The sequence below is a fragment of the Pelodiscus sinensis genome, chromosome 21, assembly GCF_049634645.1.
Source record: "Pelodiscus sinensis isolate JC-2024 chromosome 21, ASM4963464v1, whole genome shotgun sequence".
NCBI lineage: Eukaryota > Metazoa > Chordata > Testudines > Trionychidae > Pelodiscus > Pelodiscus sinensis.
Genome location: NC_134731.1, coordinates 16,833,018 through 16,853,110, shown reverse-complemented (window position 1 = coordinate 16,853,110; position 20,093 = coordinate 16,833,018). Strand labels below are relative to the sequence as shown.

Genomic DNA, 20,093 nt, shown 5'->3' with positions numbered 1-20,093 from the left:
GATCCGGTGTCCCTTGGAAATGTGCCTTTTTGAAGCGCAGACTCAGATAAGATCCCCAGCGTTCTGAAGGCATGCTGCTTTCCCCTCCTCCAGAGAACACATTCTTGTTTAGCACAGGTGCCAACCAACTCTGAGGCTGTCTCTACACTGGCGTGTTCTCACGCAAAAACTCTTTTGCGGAAGAGTTCTTGTGCAAAAACACTTCCACAAGAGAGCGTCTACTCTGGCATGTGCTTTTGCGCAAGAGATGTGCTTTTGCACAAGAGCATCCATACCAGTGTAGACACTCTCTTGCGCAAGAAAGCTCTGATGGCCATTTTAACCACAGGGGCTTCTTGCACAAGAAATTCATGTTGCCTGTCTACACTGGCCTCTTCTGGAAGAGCTCTTGGGCAAGAAGGCTTATTCCTGAGAGGGAGCGTCAGAGTTCTTGCGCAAGAAGCCCTGATTTTCTACAATACAACATGGCTGTGTCTAGACTGGCCAGTTTTTCTGGAAAATCAGCCATTTTTCTGGAAAAACTTGCCGGCTGTCTACACTGGCCTCTTGAATTTCTGCAAAAACACTGACTTCCTACTGTAGGAAATCAGTGCTTTTTACGGAAATACTATGCTGCTCCCGTTCGGGCAAAAGTCCCTTTTGCGCAAAACTTTTGCGCAAAAGGGCCAGTGTAGACAGCTTTGAGATTTGTTTTGCGCAAAAGTGTGTCTAGATTGGCCACGGACGCTTTTCCACAAAAGTGCTTTTGTGGAAAAGCATCCGTGCCAATTTAGACGCTTTTTTCCGCAAATGCTTTTAACAGAAAACTTTTCCGTTAAAAGCATTTCCGGAAAATCATGCCAGTCTAGACGTAGCCCATCAGTTTACTTATGCAAGAACGCACAGCCAGTGTAGACAGGCAGCATGTTTTTGCACAAGAGCGGCCGTTTTCACGCAAGAAGGCGCCAGTGTAGATGTAGCCTCCTGATTGTATTTGACTTGCCTCCTGGATGTCAGAGACCTAGGCAGAGAAACGAGTAGTCCTGTGGCACCTTAGAGACTAACATGTAATCTCTCTCTCTATATATACACACACGCCCACCCCCACTGAGTTTGTCAGGCCTGCACAGAGCTGCTGACACCAGTGAGCCACCAATGAGCCTGTCTGCCACAGCTGCCTGAGCGCTGTTAGGGCCCAGCTCAGAGTTGCAGAGTAAGGCACTCTGTCCCTAGAAATGCAGCCGTGTTAGTCTGGTGCAGCTGAAACAAAACACAGGACGATGCAGCACTTTACAGACTAACAAGATGGTTCATTCAGGGATGAGCTTTCGTGGGCCAGACCCACTTCCTCAGATCAACTAGGGGAAGAAAATTGTCACAACTTTTTCATGTGTCCATTTTTAACTGTCTCCTTTGGTATTTATGGTTGTGACTATTTTCTTCCCCTGTTTGATCTGAGGAAGTGGGTCTGGCCCACGAAAGCTCATCCCCGAATGAACCATCTTGCTGGTCTGTAAAGTGCTGCACAGCGCTGTGTGCTGGCCCTTGCGGTGGCAGACGCAAAGAGAACTCACTGGCTCACCCCCCCCCCCCCCCGTCCTGCGATCGAATGTTCCGTTCCACGGCCGCGAGGCGTATTGGAGAAGGCCCTCGAAGAGTCTCCCCTGCCTCACACGATGGTACATTCCAAAGCCTTAAAAGCCGCCGCCCGGCCGCTGCTCGCTCTCTTGTGTCTTGTACGTTGCCGGAGCTGGCCTAGGGGCGGGGCGGTGACTCGGGGGCGGCCTCCTCGTGCCCTGGCCGGGCGGGAGCGAGCAGCCTGTCTCCTCGCGGCACCCGGGCCGGAGGGCGCCCTGAGGCGGGGGCGATGGGCGTAGCGCGCCCGCGTGAGGGGAGAGGCGGGGCCCAGGCACTCGGCCTCCCCGCGGGGCAGCGGCCGGGAGCCGACCCCGCCCCCCCCGCAGCGGGCCAAGATGGCGGCTGAGCGAACCCTGTGGGAGGCGCGCGCCGGGCCGGGCGCCTTGCTGCACCGCGGCTGAGGGCGAGTTGGGCCGCGCGCCACCGCTCAGGTAGTGGGGCCCACCGCGAGGGCGTGGCCGCCTTAAAGGGGCTCTGCCCGTGCTGCCTGGGGGCGCGGACCCCGTGGCACCGAGCCCGGGTCACGCGGGAAGCGATGGGACCCGCCGCCGCGAGCAGCCCGCGTGGGAGGAGGGCCCGGCAGAGCGCGTGTCCTCGAGCGGCGCCCCGCCCTCCTGGCGGCGTATCTCCGCGTGGGCCTTGGGGCGCAGCACAGTGCGCGCGTGGGGGGGCAGGCGGGGCCGCGGGTTCTAGAGCCGCCCCCCGCGGGCCTCGGGAAGAGCGGGCGTCACACGCTGGTGTCGTGGCCGGCCCCGTGAGAACGGGGGCCCGGGCAGAGAGAGGAGGCGGGGCTGCTCCTCCGCCGCTCCCGACACAAGCGCCGATGCAGGGTTTAAGCTGCTTCCTAGTGCTCAGGGCTGAGCAGTTTGCTCCAGAGCCGCGTGTCTGTGCTGTAGATGCAAATACCCTGCGATGGCTCTTCCTTGTGCCCTGTCAGTGCAGCACCGAGCTTCTCCAGCGCTGCTCTGGAGCGGGGTCTAGTGCTGGATTCTCTCGTGCTGTTAACTTCACAGACTGAGGCACAGGGACTGTCGAGCCAGTTGTAACAGGCGCTGCTGAACGTTAGAAGCAGTGACTGTTGACTGGGCAAGTTTCTTGCGGATAACTTGAGCCTTAAAGCTCATTTTGAAATCAGCATCTTAATGTCCATAGAAGCGTAAGGGACCTGGACAGTCCCCCGGCTTATCTAGACCTATATTCCTATAGAATTGGTCAAATCAAAGGTGATGAAACAACACAAAAAGCAGCTGGAGTTGCCCGCAGTTTGGTGGTGGTGAGAATAAATTGACCAAATATTCTTTGTCTAATACTATAATGTTGTCATGTGATAATTGGTATTTCCTCTTTTTAGGGCAGAATGGTGTCTTGAAGTATATATGGTAAGCTTTATTCTTGCATTAACTTGTATAAATGTTTAGCCATTTCTGGGATTTTTACTTACTTTGTTGACAAACGAAGGTTGAAATGGGGGCCTTGCCATTCATCTTCCTGGTGGGTGGGGGAACTCTAGGTAAGTACTTGATAGTGATGTACCATATGGACTTGCCTTAATGCAAAAGGAAGAGTTGATTAGATTATTTAGGGTTTTTGAAGCTGCTCCATGAGGGTTGAAACTCTAGAAGCATTTCAGTAACTTAGCTGAATACACCAGTATAAATCTGATCTTTAGACTTGATTAAGTAACATGGATTTGAACATTTAGTGCCTTGGAACCTATTCTAGCCAAGCGGAACGTTCGAGGAAAAATTTGCAAGTGTTGACTAGGGATGTTAACTATCGGTCATGGTTTCTTATTGGTTAGTTGACTTAGTCTATACTCCGGAGGGGTGAAGCCGGCCTCACTCCCAAGGATCCCCCTGCCACTCTGCGGGGTACCAGACGGGAGCTGGTCTGTGAGGAGAGCCAGTTTAAAAAACAGCAGAGTGGCAGGGGGCAGCAGAGCAGGTTGGCATCAGCCCCTGTCTGGGGGCAGGTTCAAGCTCACAGAGCAGCGTGAGTCGAAACTGAGCTGCCTGCCCACCTGGCTCTTAATACACTTTCAATACAACACTGCCGTGGGTTAGGTCCCAGACCCTGCAGAAGCCAGGACTGAGCTGAGCTGCTGACCAACCTGCTTACATAATTTACTGGTGCATGGCCGGGGGGTGGGGGAGGAGGAAATGTGTGTAGCATTGACCGATAAGCTTTTGCTTATTGGTTAATCTACTACAGTATTACGTATCTAGTGTTGAGCTTGTGGTGTTTATCTGTACAAACAAATGCAAAAAGCTGTTGACATGATGATACCTTTTGAATAGGAAGTGCCGTCAGATGCGAGAACTGACGATAACCTTCTCAACTTGTCTGAAATACAGCTATATGTATATTGAATTCAGGTTGTCTGGAGCTCTGTATGCTAGAACTTGGTACTAGGAGCCAAAAGACAATTCGGTATGCAGTTTATCTGAAGACTGGCTATTCTGTGCTTGCTGTTGTCACTCCACCCTCAGCCTACTCAGGGCATCATGTAATCGTCACTTCTGTTCTCTTGTTTCCATTTGCTAAGCAGAGTCTTGACTTCAGTATTTCAGAGGAGTGAGATGTCGATATGAGTGGAAAGCAGCTTCCTTGGTAAGTGTTGATGAATTGCCATGTCTCCACTATACCGGAATCCTATTCCAAGGTCATGCCTGCATGACAGGAGAAGGCAGACTTCTCCAGCTGTCTCCTTGTATTTACCCATAGCTTAAAGCAGTGTTTCCTAAATGGTGTTCTATGGAACCCTGGGGTTCCGCAAAGTGAAGATGCGGGTTCTGTGAGAAAATTCCAGTACAATAACATTTTATGATTTAAAAAATTATTTAAGCATTTATGAATTTTATTGAAAACTATTTTCATTTGCATTTGCCATGATAAGTGTCCCTGTGTAATGCCAGCTTAGCCAGAGAGTGGGGATGATGGTGTTACTACTCAGTGCTGTGTGCACAGTCAGCGGTGCGATCACCTGTTATACACCACTGTAAATCCCTGTACTCACTCTCAGGGAGCGTGGAGCACGTGGGTGACTGAATACGAATATACTAACGTCGCGTCAGACAAAGTTGAAGCTTTAGCTGTCAAACTAGTTGCTGTTAGGGGTTCCGCAAAATTCTTTCAAGTTTAAAAGGGTTCCATGGCCAAATAAAATTGGTAAACACTGGCTTAAAGTATGTAAGGTGCCAGTCACATTTCACTAGCTTAAAGTGTACGGATTCTGTTTATGTAAGAATAGTGTCTAGTGTAATTCAGCAGTGCAATTCACAAACGTGTCAGCAGTGGACTGGTAGCATAGTCATTCAGGAATCTGGACAGAAAACATTGCCTCTTCCATCTGTTGTGATTCCAGATCACTTGTCTAGTGGTGATTTTTTCCTTTCCTGCTAGAATGTGGTGCTACCATAATGAAAGAAATACTCAGTTTCAAACACTTGTACTGTTAAAGGTATATGTGTGTAAACACTAAGCATTCAGAAAATAAGAGGCCAGACAACTCTTAATCACATCCCCCATAAGTTTCCATCGTGGTAATTTTGCAACTATTCTGCTTCCCTTGCCCTCCTCCCCATTCCCCAGTAAACTCTTAATTTTCTCACTTCTTGAGAAAGGAAAAAAAAAAAAAATACTCCCTTCCTCCCGAAGTTCGCAGAACCAATGTGCCTAGACCTCACTAGCAACTCTCTGTAGGCAGTCCTTTATCACTTGAAAATTGGTTTCAAAACTTGTGTGTTTACAGCTTCCTCCCCCCCCAACCAAAATATCATGGAAGTGGAATGACTTTCCTGCAGTACGGAAAGTACCGCTCTAGAAAATCTTTTTGGGTGAGTTTGAACACAAATATTGTATATGTTGAGCTATAAACTCATGGGCTACATCTAGACTGGCATGATTTTCCGCAAATGCTTTTAACGGAAAAGTTTTCCGTTAAAAGCATTTGCGGAAAAGAGCGTCTAGATTGGCATGGACGCTTTTCTGCAAAAGTGCTTTTGTGGAAAAGCGTCCGTGCCAATCTAGACCCATTTTTGCGCAAAAAAGCCCCAATTGCCATTTTCGCCATCGGGGCTTTTTTGCGCAAAACAAACCGGAGCTGTCTACACTGGCCCTCTTGTGCAAAAGCTTTGCTCAAAAGGGACTTTTGCCCGAACGGGAGCAGCATAGTATTTCCGCAAGAAGCACTGATTTCAGACAGTAGGAAGTCAGTTCTTGCGGAAATTCAAGCGGCCAGTGTAGACAACTGGCAATTTTTTCCACAAAAGCGGCTGATTTTCCGGTAAAACTTAACCAGTCTAGACGCAGCCATGAATGAGAGATCGTTAGCTACTTTTCTGTTCAATTCAGATTCTATGGGGCATAATTGATTTTTCAGACGCAGAGTGAGATATTCTTTTCTTAAACACACTGGCACAGTTCTAGGTGCTAATGCTATTTTAAAGGCTAACAGTTAACAGCTGATGTACAGATAGCATCAAGCACAAGTAATTTGTGCTCGGTAAAACTTTCAAGTGAACAGAAAGTGACCAGTAATGGAGGCATTCGATCTTCTAGATGAACACCCCTGTGGCACTGTGGGTATAATTCATAGTGTAAAAGCCAAAAATGGCTATGAATTTAGGTTTTATTGGCAATCCTGGAATCTTAACAAAAACTAGAAGATTTACCCAGCATTGCTTGGGTCCTTAACTGGAATGTTTTGTTCTTCATTGGGTGGGGCTGCTCCAGAGAGGGCAACTAACCCCAGCCCTCTCACAGCAGTCACTTGGGACCAGGTGACAAGCCCTTGTCCATGGTAGCTGTAGCAGTCACAGCTGGGGAAGGAGGCCATGTCTCCAAGCTGAGGGACAGACAATCTTGAGGCTCACTCACTAGCCTAGGTTTCCCATTGCTGTTCTACAATATACCTGTCCCTCCTGCCAGACCCCTCTTGTTGTATTTGATGAGAAACAGATGTGTTTCGCTCAGAACAAGATATCAGATGATGAAACTCACCAAAAATAGCTGGAATTACCGGCAGATTGACTAGTGGTGAACAAAGGTTTTCTGAAGACATCTTGTACACTAATGAATTGGTTGGGTAGGATTTCATATTGCAGTAGAACTTATTTGTCCTCTTGTGTTGTAGGTGTCCATATTACAAGCCTGGTGGTCTGCAATAGAAGAGCATCATGAAACAGCCAAATGAGTCTGAGAATTAGCCTCTCTTTTGTGAGCACTACCAAATGTGTAAAGAATGAGCAGACACTTAAGTATGAGATGGATACTGTTTAGTGCATAAATGTTAAAATTTTGATATTCTACTCCTTGTATTTCAAATAACTTGCATACTAGAAACCTACTGATCATAATAGAAGATACCCTTTATATACTAAAGTAGTGCAAATAAAGCTTCAGTGTAACTAGAACATACTAGATTTTTGTGCTTATTTTTTTTAACAAAATTGCCTTAAAACACTGCCTGTAGCTGAACTGAGCTTTGGAGGAAACAACCTTTACATTTAAGACGCCTTAGTGAAATATTCTTCTAATACAGCGTTTCCCAAACTGAGCTGTGGCCCAATACCGGGCTGTGGGGAAAAAAATACTGGGCCTCAGCATGGCGCTGGGAGGGGAGCAGAGCAGGGCGGGCTGGGAGGAAGGGTGTGTGGAGTGGGGAGAAACTGGCCACCAGGAAGCAGGGTTGGGGGCAGCAGGGCTGTCCTGTGAAGATCTGGGCTGGCGGCTGGTGGAAGCAGGGTTGGGGGTAGTGGGGCTGTACTGCAGAAATGGGGGGGAAGGCGGGGGCGATGACACTCTTTTCCGCAAATGCTTTTAATGGAAAAACTTTTCCGTTAAAAGCAGTTGCGGAAAATCATGTCAGTCTAGATGTAGCCTGCTTGTTTTCAGTTGGTCTAAGTTACCTGTTCAATTGACATGGTGTTAACTTTTAAATGAGACGGTGGGTGACGTATGTTGGTCAGACTTGTGTTGGAGAAAGAGAAAAGCTATTATGAAGAGCCCTAAGAGTCTTTCCAACAGCAGCTGGTCCAAATCCCTAATTGGACCAGCTTCCGTTGGGGAAATTAACTTGCTAGCCTTTATTTTAGGATCAACAGCATCACATGATTTTGAATGACTCCTTTGTACTGAAATGACCCTTCACTTAGAACAAATAAGATTTAAAATGTGCTGGCTGTACAAAAGTCTCTTCTTGTCCCACATAGCTTCCATTTTTAAACAACTGAAAGGTTTTCATGTCATTGTCGTCTCTGACCTGGAATTGCAGATTCTTTTGAAACAAAAAATAGATGCTGAAGAACTCCAACTGTAGCAGGATGTGGAGAGGGCAGGGTAACACTACATTCAGAACTATATTGCCGACAAATACCAATTTCAAACAAATGGTTAAATTGTAAAATTTCAAAAGAAAGTCCTTAATGTGTGAAGATTATTAACCTGCCTGGTTTGGTGTAGCAAAAATGGCATGGAAAGACACCCTCTTGCAGTTTGAGGTGTTTTAGATATGAGCAGGGTTTGGAATCCAGGGGGCTGAGCTGTAACATTTTACCACTCTTTGTAGCCCAAGTCAGCATTTCAGATTTAATATTACCCATTGGAATATGGGTAACATTCACTTCGTCAGTGGAGAACCTAAAGGAGACTGCAACTTACCCATGTTCTTTATCATTGGTAAGCATTTATATTAACTAGTTCAGTTCTGTGTGAAAGTCCGAATAATTCCTGCCCTGAACTGCAGACTAAAATGCAGAGTGAAGAGAGTGGGGAAGCAGTGTTTCCTCTAAGCTGAGTACCAGAATAGCTTCACAGGTCATGAATCAGCTCAGTCAGTCAGCTAAGGGCACCTGTGAAGCTGTGTTGCCCAGCAGCTTACAGGGAACACTGAGGAGAAGGAGGCATAGAATATGTGAATTTAGTATAAAAGTAAACCAATATTCTGAATTGTCACAACTTTGTTTTGGCTTCTTGTTTACTACCAAGCTACTGTCCTTGTATGGGGGGAGAGTAAAATCTGAGTCTGAGATCAACTGTAAATAGTCAGGATTCTAACAGTAGAGAAATTTGATGTCTGCTATTCCATATGCTATCACAAGTGTCTGGCTTTAATGTAAAAAAGTGAGCTATCAAAGATTCCTTCATTATAAACTTTGCTTCAGACATGTTTGCTGAGGCTGTGGAACTAGCCTCTTACCACTGATGCCAATGTGTGCTGGGGTTGGGAGCAGGGTGCCAGTGGGTGCCGGGGCAGGATACTTGTGGGAGCCTGCGGGGGAGAGGACAGGGATCAGTACATGGTGTGGAAGAAAACATTGTCCTCACTCTGCGTTGTGTTTAAGCAACAAGTAGCCAGAGGCAGTTTTATTACAAGCTGCAGCAAGGGAAAAACTGGTTTGGACGGGGGGAGCCCCCCCCTCCCAGGCAGATCTTTGAATACAAGCAATTATGAAGAAGTTTATATACTGTCTATTAAATATAATAACAATTAGTCTCCTTCCCCTTACAAACACCAATGGCTAACAGTTACTTAGTTCCACCCAGATGCTCCTTATCTCAAGGTCCCTGCCAGAGTCAGCATTCTAGCCTTATCTCTGTATAGAGGCAAAGGCAGCATCTAATTACAGATCTCGAGTTGTCAGGCCACAGACTTAGCCTGACTCTTGCTCTCTTGTTAACAAGACCAAGATGGCTGCACACAGATTCCCTTATTCCCTTTTCCTGCCTCCACAATGGGGATCCCTGTAGCTGCATGCCAAGGCTCTAGAAGTGTGCTGGCTGCTCCTCCATTCCCCAAACATTGGCTCAGTACCTGAAACACTGGTCTGTCACATACCTGATGCCTTCCAGCACAGGGGAAGGGAGAGTCCTGGACTGTGCCAACCACAACTGCTGGAGCTGGTGCGCTGGGGACTTTATTCCCCCACTGCCTTCCTGCTTGGGGGGGAAGGGGAGTCCCAGACCATGCCAGCCCCAACTGCTGGGGCAGTGCATGCTTTGTTCCCCACAGCAGTGTGCACCACCCAAGCAGCCAGAGCTGGCACACTCCCAGACTCTCACCCTCTCCCCACGCGCAGGAAGGTAGCAAGGGAACAAAGTCCACAGTGCACTATGGACCTGCATTTTAGGTATCGTGCCAGCAGTTGGGGGGGGGGGGGGAGAGGAGAGCAGGCTGCACATCCAGAACCGAGCATGCAGCTACAGAACTCCCCCCGACCCCACAGAAAGCCCGCACTACCTCCGCAGTCCCTGGAAGTAGCATCAACTAGGTGTTAATCTTGAGGAGGAAGGGTAGCAAGGGGGGGAGGGCAAAGCCTCATGATCGACTGGTCGAACCTCCAGAACTAAGTTACCGGGTGCTACAGCCCCAGCTGTTCAGGCAGTGCGCCTGCTTCTTTGGGGAGGGGAAGTGCTTCCCTTCCACTGTGGATCATGTGGGGTCACCCCTGTCCAGCACCCCCCTATTGTGCCGGCTGGGAGCAACTGTTCCTCTCTGCCCCCGCCTTGCTACGCCTCTGCGTTGCCAGGATGGAAGAGGAAACAAGTGTGCTGCTTCTTTAAGAAGCTGACTAGCCGGCGCTCTCTCTTTCAGAGGGGGCGGGGGAGTGCTGGCTCCTCGCAGAACCTCTACTTTCACTTCGCAGAACCCCAGGGTTCCACGGAGCACCAATAGGGAAACACTGAATTAGTCGTCTTTGTGAATGCAGCTTGGAACACTAAAGAACACTGATTGTTCGAACACCGTTTAATTAAAATTCTTAATAGAATCACAGTCTGTTCTGCTGTCTTGTGAAATGGAAATGTAGTCAAAAGCACTTTTTGTATTACAACAAATATGAGGCAGTTTGTTTTTCTTGGTGTAGTTTTAGTATATTGCAAACTTGTTCAGTGTTTGTGTTGACATAACAAAATAGCTACATCTAGACTGGCATGATTTTCTGGAAATGCTTTTAACGGAAAAGTTTTCCGTTAAAAGCATTTTCGGAACAGAGCGTCTAGATTGGCACGGACACTTGTCTGCAAAAGCACTTTTTGTAGAAAAGCGTCCGTGGCCAATCTAGACGCGCTTTTGTGCAAAAAAGCCCTGTTCGCCATTTTCACAATCAGGGCTTTTTTGCAGAAGACAAATTTCAGCTGTCTACACTGGCCCTTTTGCGCAAAAGTTTTGCGCAAAAGGGACTTTTGCCTGAAAGGGAGCAGCCTAGTATGTCCGCAAAAAGCACTGATTTCTTACTGTCGGAAGTCAGTGCTTGTGCAGAAATTCAAGCGGCCAATGTAGACAGCTGGCAAGTTTTTCCGGAAAAGCGACTGATTTTCCGGAAAAACTGGCCAGTCTAGAAACAGCCAATATGTTTCTCCAATGCTGTTTTATGCTTAGAAAGGTTATTTTAAAAGCTAGAAAACATCATCTGGAAAGATAACTTTGGGCTACAAGGGGCTACCCAGATACAAAATTGTATCTTCATCTGTATTGGCAAAAATGAACTGTGGATATCCATATCCACGAAGGTGGGTACCTGGAGATGTAAACCAGACATCTGCAGATTTGCAGCACCCAAAGAATCTGATCTCCATTGATATTAATGGCCATTATGTACTCTCGCAGATCTTGTTTAGACTGAAACAACTCAGCAATTGTTTGCATGCTGGGGGTTTTATTTTTATGCAGTTTGTGTGGATACATTAGCTGCAGTCTATGTGACTAGTGTGGTGTTTAAAACCTTTGTTTTTTATTAACATAGGCTTCTTATATAATATATGGGAGTTTACTGAGATTACCAATTGGAAGAGCTCCCACTGAGCCAACCAGAAGGTGTTGATTTGGAAATGTTTGTCTACATTCAGAAGACACTTTATTAGCTGGAATTTGGATTTGAATAGTGTTTGCCAAATTATGTGGGGAGTTTCGATTATAACATTCATAATAGTGCTGGTGCTGTACCAGCGCTTCCAGAGTAAATTAAAACCCCTTAAATTGTTGCATTTAACCTGATGGGTTAAAGAACCCTAAAGTCAAGAGAAAGGAACTATAGGAGTATATTGAGGCAGCCCATGGTATCTTGCTGAGAACTGACAAACTCAAATCATTAGGCCAGCCTGAGAAGCATACTTACGGTGACCCTGGTTCCCCTGGCAACCACATTCCAAAGGGTCTCACTTTGATAAAGCCGGTACTAAACAACCAAATAACCACACGGGATTGTTTTTACGATTTGCTTTATTCCTAGGAAATAACCTTTGTTCCAAAGGAGCTAGCTGGCTTTTAGCTCAGAGGATAGAGACTCTTATGTCCATCAGCGAAAGACCACCTACTGGACACCAGAAGAATCAAAATATTACAAGGTGATGTGCTGGTAACCTCTCCCTGCATGATGCTGAACCACGACTGTTTCAAGAAAAAAAAGAGGAAAAGTCCGCTCCTCTGACACTGCCAAAGCCCAAAGATTTCTGACTACAAAAGGACATTAAGAACTGACGTTGGTGAAAGAAGCAAAGTATTGTATATTGTCAAGGAGAAACTTGTGGGAGTGGTTTGGGTTTCTCCCTTTGATCTGGACTCTGTGCTTATGGACGGGTACCATCAGCATGTACTGCCCTCCCTAATTGGTTTTTAGATGCAATTAACCCTTAAGTTCCAAATACCGTTTAATTGGATTACCTTAGTACCCGACCGATTCCAAAATCTGCGTTCACCAGAGGTCCAAAGAAATCTCTGAATTTCCATTTAATCCATAGCACATTCTCTCTGGTGTACTAATTATGATATGTTGTGTTATGTTACTAAAATTATAGAACTGCCCCATCATAGAATTATATTGGGGATATTAATGATTATATTGCTTTTGCTTATTAAAGGTTTCATATTTGATTGTTGTTGTAAAAGATGTAGTAATAGAAATAGCTTTTATGTTTGTACTAATTATGTAATGTTTAATGAAAATAAAGGTTTAGAAAGACAGTTGTGCTGTAAGCACAAAAGGGGGGAGTGTGGAGGCAGGAAAAGGGAATACGGGAATCTGTGTGCAGCCATCTTGGTCTTGTTAACAAGAGAGCGAGAGTCAGGCTAAGTCTGTAGCCTGACAATGCGAGATCTGTAATTAGACGCTGCCTTTGCCTCTTGCCTCTATACAGAGATAAGGCTAGAATGCTGACTCTGGCAGGGACCTTGAGATAAGGAGCATCTGGGTGGAACTAAATAACTGTTAGCCATTGGTGTTGGTAAGGGGAAGGAGACTAATTGTTATTGTATTTAATAGACAGTATATAAACTGCTTCACAATTGCTTGTATTCGAAGATCTGCCTGGGGTGGGCTCCCCCCCGTCCAAACTAGTTTTTCCCTTGCTGCAGCTCGTAATAGAACTGCCTCTGGCTACTTGTTACTTACAAACTCAGAGTGAGGACAATGTTTTCTTCTACAGCAGTTTATGCTGTATGTGTGCTGGAATGCTACTACTTGTACACCACCATCTCAGCATTGATGACTACTTGTACACCACCATCTCAGCATTGCTGAGTGTAACTATGACTGGTTCACACAAATTTTGATATGGCTTCAGAAATACCCCTGCCACACTTTCAGGACGACAGGAGAAATACATTCACACGCGAGATTTTCTTGGGAAGTTATTACATGCAGAAAAACACCTAATCGTTCATTAGATCTGTAAAGACATGTGTTACAAGCAGAGCCGGACCGAGGGGTGGGTGAGCTGGGCAGCTGCCCAGGCCGCCAACCGCGCCTAATGGCAGCTGTAAGGGGTGCGTAGCGTCTCTTACAACTGCCATCAGGCGCTGCGCGCCCGGCTTCCCGCAGCCCCGGCCAGCAACGCCCTTCCCCCCACGGCCGCGGGGCCATACACGTGCCAGGCTGTATACAAGTTGCTGTAGCCGGGCTGCGCATTGGGCCGTGTGTCCCGGGGGTGGGTCCGGGCTGCGTGCCAGCGGCTGCAGCTGAGCTGCGCATGCGCCGTTAACCCCGAGGCAGGGCCTGCGCACCATAGGAGGGCGGACCGGCCCCCCATGGGCGGGCACGCGCATCCGCCATGCGCCCGGGGTCAGTGCCGCGTGCCAATGCCCGGGGCACCAGAATACCTAAGACCAGCCCTGGCAAGAGTGATGCCTGTTTCCAATGCCTCCTCAAACAGCAAGCTTCTTTTCAAGCATAACGCACCGCAGTTTATGCTACATGTGCGTTAGAATGCTATGACTAATTCTACACCACTATCTCAGCTTTACAGAGGGTAACTATGACTAACTAACCACTGTTTCACACAAATTCTTATATGGCTTCAGAAATGCCCCTAATACCGTGCCACAAGTTCAGGACAACTCCAGAGCTACATTCGCCCACGAGATTTCCTTGGGACAAACTTACATGCAGGAAAAACACCTAATCGTTCATTAGATTTCTAAAGACATGTTTTAGAAGATTGATGCATGTTTTCAATGCCCCCTCAAAGAGCAAGTTTCTTTTCAATCATAAAGCAGCCCAGTTCATGATACATGTGTGTTAGTGGTGTAGCATTCATAGCATTCTATCTCAGCATTCCTGAGAGTGTAACTATGACTAGCTAGTGATAGAAATGTAGCCGTGTTAGTCTGGGGTAGCTGAAGCAAAATGCAGGACAATGTAGCACTTTAAAGACTAACAAGATGGTTTATTAGATGATGAGCTTTCGTGGGCCAGACCCACTTCCTCAGATCAAATAGTGGAAGAAAATAGTCACAACCATATATACCAAAGGATACAATTAAAAACAATGAACACATATGAAAAGGACAAATCACATTTCAGAACAGGAGAGGGATGCAGGGCGGGGGAGGAAGGAAGGTAAGTGTCTGTGAATTGACGATATTAGAGGTGGGGAGAGTGGGATGTTTGTGAGTTAATGGTATTAGAGGTGATAATTGGGAAAGCTATCTTGATAATGTGTAAGATAGTTCAAGTGTTTGTTCAATCCTCTTTGGAGAGTGTCAAATTTTAACATGAATGACAGTTCAGAGGATTCCCTTTCAAGTGCAGATGTAAAAGGTCTTTGTAGCAGAATGCAGGTGGTTAAGTCATTGAGAGAGTGTCCTTTCTGGTTAAAATGGCAAGAAACTGTTTTTTCTTTGTGATCTTGTCTGATATCTGTTTTGTGGGCATTAATCCTTTGGCGAAGTGTCTGAGATGTTTGTCCAATGTACATAGCAGACGGACACTTTCGGCACATGATAGCATAGATTATATTTCTGGATGCGCAGGAATATGTGTTCTTGATCTTATAACTCACTTGGTTAGGTCCAATAATGGTATCAGCAGAATAAATATGTGGACAAAGCTGGCAACGGGGTTTGTTGCAAGGGAAGGTACCAGGGTTGGTATTAGTGTGGTATGTCCTGTGGTGGTTGGTAAGAATCATCTTGAGGTTAGGTGGTTGTCTATAGGAGACTATGGGTCTGTCTCCCAGAGCTTGTTGGAGTATGGTATCCTGTTCCAGTATAGGCTGTAGTTTATTGATAATGTGTTGGACAGGTTTAAGTTGGGGGTTGTAGGTGATGACAAGTGGTGTTCTATTGTTGGTTTTCTTGGGTCTGTCTTGAAGTAGATGGTTTCTAGGTATTCGTCTGGCTCTTTCAATTTGCTTTTTTATTTTTCCGGGTGGGTAGTTGAGGTTTATAAATGCTTGGTAGAGATCCTGAAGCTTCTGGTCTCTTGTCAGTGGGATTAGAGCAGATGCGGTTGTATCGAAGGGCTTGGCTATAGACGATGGATCGTGTGGTGTGTTTTGGATGGGAGCTGGAAGCATGTAGGTAACTGTATGAGTCGGTGGGCCAGAAGGCAACCAGACAACTCTCGAATACCACATTTTACAAACCTCTCCCCTCTGATCCCACCTTGGAATACCAAAAGAAACTACACTGTCTCCTTAAAAGCCTCCCCACAGCTGCTCGGGAACAAATCCACACAGAAACACCTTCTGACCCCCGACCAGGATTGTTCTATCTACTTCCCAAGATCCATAAACCTGGGCACCCTGGACGTCCCATCATCTCTGGTATTGGCACGCTCAGTACTGGTCTATCCAGCTATGTAGACTCTCTTCTCAAACCCTTCGCAACCAATACCCCCAGCTATCTCCAAGACACTACTGACTTCCTAAGGAAACTACAAAACATCGATAACCTCCCCAATAACACCATCCTTGCCACCATGGATGTAGAAGCTCTATATACCAACATCCCACATGAAGACGGATTACAAGCAATTAGAAACACTATCCCAGAGGACACTACTGCCAACCTGAGAGCAGACCTATGTAACTTTGTTCTCACCCACAATTATTTCCAGTTTGAGAACAACTTATACCTCCAGATCAGCGGCACAGCCATGGGTACACGCATGGCCCCACAGTATGCTAACATCTTTATGGCTGACCTAGAACAACGTTTCCTCAACTCCCGTCCCCTTTCACCTCTTCTCTACCTACGGTACATCGATGACATCTTTATGATCTGGACGCATGGCCAAGAAACACTGGAGATATTCCACAGAGATTTCAACAACCTACACCCCACCATCAACCTCAGCCTGGACCATTCTACACGAGAAATCCACTTCCTGGACACCACAGTACAAATCAACAATGGAAAATTAGACACCACTCTCTACAGAAAACCCACCGACTCATACAGTTACCTACATGCTTCCAGCTCCCATCCAGAACACACCACACGATCCATCGTCTATAGCCAAGCCCTTCGATACAACCGCATCTGCTCTAATCCCACTGACAGAGACCAGAAGCTTCAGGATCTCTACCAAGCATTTATAAACCTCAACTACCCACCCGGAGAAATAAAAAAGCAAATTGAAAGAGCCAGACGAATACCTAGAAACCATCTACTTCAAGACAGACCCAAGAAAACCAACAATAGAACACCACTTGTCATCACCTACAACCTCCAACTTAAACCTGTCCAACACATTATCAATAAACTACAGCCTATACTGGAACAGGACACCATACTCAAAGAGGCTCTGGGAGACAGACTCATAGTCTCCTATAGACAACCACCTAACCTCAAGATGATTCTTACCAACCACCACAGGACATACCACACTAATACCAACCCTGGTACCTTCCCTTGCAACAAACCCCGTTGCCAGCTTTGTCCACATATTTATTCTGCTGATACCATTATTGGACCTAACCAAGTGAGTTATAAGATCAAGAACACATATTCCTGCGCATCCAGAAATATAATCTATGCTATCATGTGCCGAAAGTGTCCATCTGCTATGTACGTTGGACAAACATCTCAGACACTTCGCCAAAGGATTAATGCCCACAAAACAGATATCAGACAAGATCACAAAGAAAAAACAGTTTCTTGCCATTTTAACCAGAAAGGACACTCTCTCAATGACTTAACCACCTGCACTCTGCTACAAAGACCTTTTACATCTGCACTTGAAAGGGAATCCTCTGAACTGTCATTCATGTTAAAATTTGACACTCTCCAAAGAGGATTGAACAAACACTTGAACTATCTTACACATTATCAAGATAGCTTTCCCAATTATCACCTCTAATACCATTAACTCACAAACATCCCACTCTCCCCACCTCTAATATCGTCAATTCACAGACACTTACCTTCCTTCCTCCCCCGCCCTGCATCCCTCTCCTGTTCTGAAATGTGATTTGTCCTTTTCATATGTGTTCATTGTTTTTAATTGTATCCTTTGGTATATATGGTTGTGACTATTTTCTTCCACTATTTGATCTGAGGAAGTGGGTCTGGCCCACGAAAGCTCATCATCTAATAAACCATCTTGTTAGTCTTTAAAGTGCTACATTGTCCTGCATTTTGCTATGACTAGCTAGACTTTGCAAAAGCGGCGGCGAGAAGTCCTGTGGCACCTTATAGACTAACTGAAGTGTAGGAGCATAAGCTTTCGTGGGCAAAGACCCACTACGTCAGATGCATGTAGTGGAAATTTCCAGAGGCAGGTATAAATATGCAGGCCACGATCAGGCACCTTGTCCCGCAAAGAAAATACTTCATGAACTCGCCGCCTTTTGCAGATTCAGACTAACACAGCTACCCCTCTGATAGCTAGACTCTGTTTCAAACAAATTCTTATACGGTTTCAGAAATGCCCCTAATTATGTGCCACAAGTTCCGGACGACTACAGAAATATATTCGCCCACGAGATTTACTTGGGACGTTCTTACATGCAGGAGAAACACGTAATAGTTCATTAGATTTGTAAGACGTGTTTTGCAAGACTGATGCCTGTTTTCAGCTGAAGACAGTTGTTGCGGTCTCTGGAACAAGTGACAGCTCTTTCATGCATTTCTGAAGTAAAACTGAGAGAAACATTGTCCCGCAAAGAAAATTCTTATTGGCAAATGAATTAGAGGTGCATATCCGATCCAACTAAAGAAAGCTGAACAGGAGAAACACCTTAGAATTTGCACACAAAAGCCTGCAGAAGGCCATTATGTGTGCTGGAATTTGCTGAAACGTATAGCGGTAGTGAGCTCCATTCAAATTCGCGATTAAGCTTTCCATAGATTATGCTCGCCCAAGGAAATCTTATAGATAAACAGAGGCGTTGCATTGTGCGGAACGTACGCCAGGTTTTTCATGTCTTTCTGAGGTCATCTAAGGAACAGAGTGGAAAAGTGTCTCACAAAGAAAACTCGAATTGGGAACAGTTGCTTTGCCTATCTCTGTGACGGAATCTCCTAAAACCTATAGAGTTAGTGAATCTGCGAGCGCTGTTCAGATTCAAGATTAAGGTTTCTGCATGTTAGTCTCACCCAAGCAAATCTCACAGATAAACATAGGCGTTGCTTTCTCCGGAACGTACGCCAGGGTTTTCACGTCTTCCCGAGGTCATCTAAGGAACAGAGTGGAAAAGTGTCTCGCAAAGAAAACTCCTATTGGGAACTGTTGAGGTGCCTGCCTCTTCTCTGCTCACAGAAACCCTTGAATGCGCTAGATCTGGCTGGAAAAGGTCTGGAAATGATCTTCAGCTAATGAGAGAGATTGCTGAAAGGGGAAGAAGTTGACAAAGCTCCACTCCTCTCTGTTGCGCAGGTCAGCTTTCTGCATGGAAGTGTAACCAAAGAAAGTCTGGCCAGCTGAAAACTGTTTTTGCGGTCTGTAGAACAAGTGACAGATCTTTCAAACATTTCTGAAGTAATAATGAGAGTCACATAGAAAATTCTTATTGGCAAATGAGTTAGAGGTGCATATCCGAGCCAACTAAAGAAAGCTGAGCAGAAGAAACACCTTGGAATTTGCATGCACCAGCCTGAAAAGTCTACCGGAATTTGCTCAATCGTATAGAGGTAGTGAAAAGTGTGAGCTCCATTCAAGTTCGCGATTAGGCTTTCTGCATGTTAGTCTCACGCAAGCTTATCTGACAGATAAACAGAGGCTTTGCTTTCTCCGTAACATATGCCAGGACTTTCACGTATTTCTGAGGTTATCAACGGAACAGAATGGAAAAGTGGCACGCAAAGAAAACTCGAATTGGGAACTGATGAGGTGTCTAATTCTTCACAACTCACAGAAACTGTGGAATGCACTAGATTTGGCTGGAATAAGTCTGGAAATGATCTTCAGCTAATGAGAGAGCTTGCTGAAACGGATAGGAATTGACAAAATGCTACTCCGTTCTGATGCGCAGGTCAGGCTTTGCCAGGGAAGTATAACTGAAGCAAGCCTGCCACATGAAGACGGTTGTTGCGGTCTGTGGAACAAGTGACAGTTCTTTCATGCATTTCTGAAGTCAGACTGAGAGAAACATTGTCTCGCAAAGAAAATTCTTATTGGCATATGAATTAGAGGTGCATATCCGATCCAACTAAAAAAAGCTGAACAGGAGAAAAACCTTAGAATTTGCACGGAAAAGCCTGCAAAAGGCCATTATGTGTGCCTGAATTTGCTGAAACGTATAGCGGTAGTGAGATCCGTTCAAATTCGCGATTAAGCTTTCCGTAGATTATGCTCACCCAAGGAAATCTTATAGATAAACAGAGGCATTGCATTGTGCGGAACGTACGCCAGGTTTTTCACGTCTTTCCGAGGTCATCTAAGGAACAGAGTGGAAAAGTGTCTCGCAAAGAAAACTCCTATTGGGAACTGTTGTGGTGCCTACCTCTTCTGTGCTCACAGAAACCCTTGAATGCGCTAGATCTGGCTGGAAAAGGTCTGGAAATGATCTTCAGCTAACAAGAGAGATTGCTGAAAGGGGAAGAAGTTGACAAAACTCCACTCCTCTCTGATGCGCAGGTCAGCTTTCTGCATGGAAGTATAACCGAATACAGTCTGGCCAGCTGAAAACTGTTTTTGCGGTCTGTAGAACAAGTGAAAGCTCTTTCAGACATTTCTGAAGTAATAATGAGAGTCACACAGAAAATTCTTATTGGCAAATGAGTTAGAGGTGCATCTCCAAGCCAACTAAAGAAAGCC

The 20,093-nt window shown here is 45.9% G+C and overlaps 1 long non-coding RNA gene and 2 other non-coding genes across 3 annotated transcripts; all 3 read left to right on the top strand.

The window, feature by feature from the left end:
• The first annotated feature begins 1,699 nt into the window (after positions 1–1,699).
• On the top strand, positions 1,700–7,031 carry LOC102449754 (uncharacterized). Its single transcript, XR_012897119.1, has 5 exons — positions 1,700–2,048; positions 2,969–2,996; positions 4,166–4,227; positions 5,369–5,453; positions 6,752–7,031. It is a non-coding gene; the product is annotated as an uncharacterized LOC102449754 (long non-coding RNA).
• LOC112545211 (small nucleolar RNA SNORD49) lies at positions 3,890–3,966 on the top strand. The gene has a single exon (XR_003088678.1). It is a non-coding gene; the product is annotated as a small nucleolar RNA SNORD49 (small nucleolar RNA).
• LOC112545213 (small nucleolar RNA SNORD65) lies at positions 6,603–6,675 on the top strand. Its single transcript, XR_003088680.1, has one exon. It is a non-coding gene; the product is annotated as a small nucleolar RNA SNORD65 (small nucleolar RNA).
• Positions 7,032–20,093: the final 13,062 nt, after the last annotated feature.